Here is a 5,841-nt window from a genome sequence, read left to right on the forward strand (position 1 = left end):
GGTTGGTGGGGGCAGTAACTATCACTCACTCCCCCGGCCATTATTCCTGAGTCCTCCCCGCTTCCTGCAACATAGTTAGGATCAGGCTGCGCAAGTAATTATTCATGGCAAATGTCCATAAAGTGGGAGGGTGGGAAGCAGGCAGAACACCAGAAGTTACAGTGCACCTTCGAGCAAATATTTGTATTTGACTGTTCTTTGGGTTTGAGGGACCCATATCTTTGGGCCCGCAGGAAAAGCAGACAAGAGGCCTAGTTGTGCATATGATGTTTGCCCTATCTGCTGCTCTGAAATAAAACGTTCCTTCAACTCAGGCATGGGGAACCGGTGGCCCTCCAGAAGCTGTTGGACTTCAAATCCCGTCAGCCCCAGATGACAGCTTCTGTTGGACTTCAAATCCCAGCCCCAACATTGAAGGAACGTTTTATTTCAGAGCAATAGAGAGAGAGAGAGAGCCAGTGTGGCACAGTGGTTGGACTACGACCTGGGAGACCCGGGTTCGAATCCCCACACAGCCGTGAAGCTCACTGGATGACCTTGGGCCAGTCACTGCTTCTAAGCCTCAGAGGGAGGCAATGGGAACCCCCCTCTGAATACCGCTTACCATGAAAACCCTATTCGTAGGGTCGCCATACGTCGGGATCGACTTGAAGGCAGTCCATTTCCATTTTCAGATAGAGCAAACATAATCTAGTTTGGTCTCTCTCCGTTTCTTAATTTTCCAGTCTTTAAGTTCAGCTCTGCACATTTTCCACAACAGTGTGAGTTTTTTCTTAAAGTCCTCCTGAAAATCTTCCCACCTGTTAGTGTGAATTTCTCCTAATACACACATTTTCCCACTCCGGTTTGCCTATTATGTTTTTGCAAAGCAGTTCTCCCAAATATAACACCACTTTTGTATGCAATTTTCATGAATATATGCATTTTTAGACGCACTTTATGCATGGTTGTACATATATTCCTTGGCTGGAGCACTGCGTTGCAACATTCAGAGAAGCGCACATTTCAAAGGACGGCTCGGCTTCTGGTTGCATCTTGTTTCGGAAAGTTCGAATTAGGGAAGTGCCCCTTTCAATAAGAACCGAAATAAATTTCTCCCCTGTCCCTAATCAGGGATGATGGGAGTTGCAGTTCAGGAACATCTAGAGGACCACATGGGTTCCCCATCTCTGTTTTATTATTCTACTCATCTTGATTCGGAGAGAAGCATCTTCTGCTCCACCTCCGGCAGCAAAATGTCTCAGGCCAGCCTTCAGCCTGTGGCTGAACTAGAATCCCCCCCGCCAGTAGGTTTGATTCTATGTGTCTAGGGTTCAATTGGAACCAGGGTTTCCTCTCCCATGCGCCGGTGTGAGATTAGCAGGACAAAGCTTGGAAGACTGTCAGTTTACAGTGTTGAGAATGGTCACTCTGCTCATTGTATTATATCCAGTTGAGCTTTGCACAGAAATATCAGGTGTAACGTTTGTATTTCGGGCCCTCTGGGCCCCGCTGTTTACAATGTCCTTTATGCCTGTGTTTATATACGTTGGCCACTGGAGGCTACTATTTTCATGCAGGGGATGGCATAATAAATACATTTGTCTTTAAGGTGCTACAAGACTCTTTTATTTAGTTTTGCTTCAACAGACCACAGGTTTGCTTTGCACAGCGACCCCTCAGGAAACTGTGATAGTAAATCCGCTAAGGTGTCACTGGTTTTTTAGCCAGATCCGGTTTAACATTATATATTCTGTGAAGCCAAAATAGGAAACAACTACAGGTAAAAGGTAAAGGTGTCCCTGCACTTGTAGTGCGAGTCGTTTCCAACTCTTAGGATGATGTCTTGCGACGTTTACTAGGCAGACCATATATATGGGGTGGGATTGCCAGTTCCTTCCCCGGCCTTTCTTTACCCCCCAGCGTATGCCGGGTACTCACTTTACCGACCACGGATGGATGGAAGGCTGAGTGGACCTCGACCCCTTTTACCGGAGATTCGACTTCCTCCTTTCGTTGCAATCGAACTCCGGCCATGAGCAGAGCTTCGGCTGCGTTTCCGCCGCTTACCACTCTGCGCCATGGAGGATCTTGACAACTACAGGACATAGCCTTATACTGCATCAGACCATCTGTCCAGCTAGATATTGTCTGCAGGTTTTCAGGCTATGGCCTTTCCCGTAAAAAAAAAACTAGAAGAAAGATTCTGGCCCTCATTGTTTTGAATAAACGGCTGATCTAAATAGGAGTATAGGTAGGTACTTTATGCTGGTGGGGTTTTTCTGCAAGCGTGTTTTGCAACATGTCAGTGATACAACCACACACCTGCAACTGTTTTGGGGCAGACATACTTCTTCATTTCATCCAGTGCATGTCCCATAACTTACTGCTGATGTCTTTTCATACTGCAAATGTTCTAGGTTTTGTCCTGCTTTTGTTATGCTACAGTGTAAGAGCACCCCTCAAGACAGTAATTTATGATCTATGATCCATTACTGGCGGATTTATACGGGACCACCCACACATCATTCTGCTTTATAAGTTGTTCTGCAACGCTTCCCCAGTGCTACAGCATCATTGCTGTAACAAACATTTATTTATTTCCAAACTGTGTTGGAAACAAAGCAGGATGTCCACCCCAAAACTGTTGCAGGCATAACTGGTGTTGAAAGCTGGATCGTGTATAAGCGCCCCAACATCATTAGGAGCATAAATCATCATGAAGCACTTTTCTTCTTGATCGTCCCAGAGTGTAAGACACGGGATAATGGGCTCAAGTTACAGGAAGCCAGATTTCGGCTGAACATCAGGACAAACTTCCTAACTGTTAGAGCAGTACCACAGTGGAACCAATGATCTAGGGAGGTGGTGGGCTCTCCAACACTGGAGGCACTCAATCAATCACGTTTTATTACAGTCAACAGACCACTGAATCATCAGATAAAAACAGATATTATTACAACCTCATTTTTAAAAATATATATATTAAAAATATATATTAAAAAGATAAAGGTGTCCCCGCACGTATAGTGTGAGTCGTTTCCGACTCTTAGGGTGACGTCTTGCGACATTTACAAGGCAGACCATATATATGGTCTGGATGGGTGGGATTGCCAGTTCCTTCCCCGGCCTTTCTTTACCCCCCAACATGTGCCGGGTACTCATTTTACCGACCACGGATGGATGGAAGGCTGAGTGGACCTCGACCCCTTTTACCGGCGATTCGACTTCCTCCTTCCGTTGGAATCGAACTCTGGCCGTGAGCAGAGCTTCGGCTGCTTTACCGCCACTTACCACTCTGCGCCACGGAGGGTCTTATATATATATAAAAGACAGTTTTGAAAGCAACAAACAGAACTTCACTTAAGCTTGCTCTGGATCCCTATAAGGATTTCATTAATCACCTAAAATATATATATGAACGTAACTGTGATTAACCAAACAGAGGTTTTTATTGTATTAACAAAACGTTTCAGCTTCCGCCTTCATCAGCTGCTAACATACAAATGCTGTTACCAAGGTGGCAGTTATAGAGCTTTGAGGATGGAATGCTCAGAGGGGCTTCATTTGCAGAAGCTAAGTAGTGGTGGTACTGTACACCAGGTTCAGACCATGTGGTGCCAATGTGTCCAGGGAGTAAATCCAAAAGTTCTCCCTTTTGGTCAATGCTGCTGGATCTGCTGGCATCTCTATCGCTGTAATGGAAAAGTCCAACAGGCTGTGAAATAATACTTTTTAAAAATGGCAAAGGACCAAATGACACACAGTTGGCGTGGAGACTGTCAAACAATCATTAATGGTCTAATACAAATAGCCAAGTTCAAGAATTTGGCCACTTGCTCCGTTAATGACTTGTTAGTACGTTGAAGTAATATAATCATAAATGTTACACTAGAAAGACCAAGGAAAGACTGGATAATAGGGTATATTAAGTCCTTCCGGGCCCCTTGACAGAAACGGCAATGAAAAAGAACATGCACGATGGACTCAACCACTGCATTGTTGCACCTAGAATTCATGGGGGGTTTATTATATCTGTCATCAAGTAATTTAGGGGGAAGAACATTAAACATTGCTAGGGAAAAGGCCTTTCTATGTTGGGATAGTTAACCATCCCAAATAAGGCTTCCCATCTTTGCAACGGTAACCTCAAAGGCCCAATGACTGAGGGGAACGAGAGCTCCATGCACTTCCATGATGGTCTGTGTCTACTACTCTCTGCTTGACTACCATTTTAGCACTCACCAAATCCATAGATGTCAACTAGGAAGGAGAAAGACCTATTTATGCTCCATAGCCTTCCTCCAGGGAGATTCATAAGCATCTGTCAGTACTTTATAGACCAGAGAATTAGAGGTAAGCACATAACTGCAGCAAAGCCAGAAATGATGTGGATCCAAGCCAAACATTTCAATGAATTCAACCCTGCTTCCAGACAAAGTGTGTGTGGGGGGCTCCAGCAACACAGGAGGCACTCAAGAGGCAGCTGGACAGCCACCTGTCAGGGATACTTTAAGCTGGATTGAGCATTGAGGAAGGGGTTGGACTTGATGACCTTACTGGCCCCTTCCAGCTCGATTGCTCTATGATTCTATGAATGTACAAATAAAAGCATTGGTAGCTGGTGGTTCCATATCAGGGGGGCAGTGGAGTCCACTCTGGGTGTTAGTCCAAATTTCCCCACTGACATGGAGCCACCAGCCACCAGTGATTCAAAGGCTATCTGGAGAGGCACTGGCCAGTCGAGCTCAGCATTGTCCCTTTTCAGGGTTTCCTGGTGGGTCTGTCCCAGCTTTAGCTGGAGATGCCGGGGGTTGAACCAGGGACCTCCTGCTTGCAACGGGTGCCCTTTCCCCACTGAGCCATAGCAATTCCCTAGAATATTTAGGAACCAAGGAAGTTCTCCTCCAGATGTTTTGGGTCACAATTTGGGCTAGGTCAGGGATGGGTAACCTATTTCAGCCCAAGGGCCGCATTCCCTTCTGCACGAACTACTGAGGGCCGTGCACCAGTGGTGGGCGGAGCCAGAGACAAAAGTGGGCAGAGCAACAAATGTAACATTTACCAATGTCCAGCGGGCTAGCTTCTGCAGACTCTCACAAACCCGTCTCTACAGGAACACAGAAAGCTGCCTTATGCTGAGTCGGACCATTGGTCCATCTAGCTCAGTATTATCTGCACTGACTGGCAGCAGCTCGCCAGGGTTTCAAACCTTTATATCTCTCCCCACCCATAAGATTTAGTTTAAAGCCATCCTGGTGAAGTTCTCCGTGCTATAGCCAAGTGCACTCTTCCCAGCCCTTGTGAAGCGCAACCCATCCCTTGCCAGCAGCACTCCATTGTCCAGGAACATTCCATAAACATTCTCAAGCATGATTGACAATTAAGTCTTAATTTCCCCCCCAAATGGAAACCAGGAGAGCTGGAATAGCACAGTGGGGAGGAGAGCCTGGCTGGGAGTCCAGAGTCTGCGAGTTCAAATCCCTGCTCGTGTCTCCTGGGCGTAAAGGGCCAGCTAAAGATCACCCCACAGTGAGTGGCTCAGGGCTGATGTGCCCTGCCACCTGTGCAGCCGTGGGCAAGCTGCGTAGTCCCAAGGAGCCCAGTTGCCCCCAGCTGGCAGTTGCGGACAAGGAAGGGGCTGGCTTGTGCAGCTGTGGCAAGCTGAGCAGGCCCTAGCCAGCTGGGGAGGACTAGCCTCAGAGGGAGGCAATGGGAAACCCCCTCTGAATGCCGCTTACCATGAACACCCTATGCATAGGGTCGCCATAAGTCGGGATCGACTTGAAAACAGTCTAACGGAAACAGGGTTGCACCCTAGCCCAGACCCCTTGGATCTCTGGGCACTGGACATGTATACCA

This window comes from Rhineura floridana, chromosome 22 (genome assembly GCF_030035675.1).
Source record: "Rhineura floridana isolate rRhiFlo1 chromosome 22, rRhiFlo1.hap2, whole genome shotgun sequence".
In the NCBI taxonomy this organism is placed as follows: domain Eukaryota; kingdom Metazoa; phylum Chordata; class Lepidosauria; order Squamata; family Rhineuridae; genus Rhineura; species Rhineura floridana.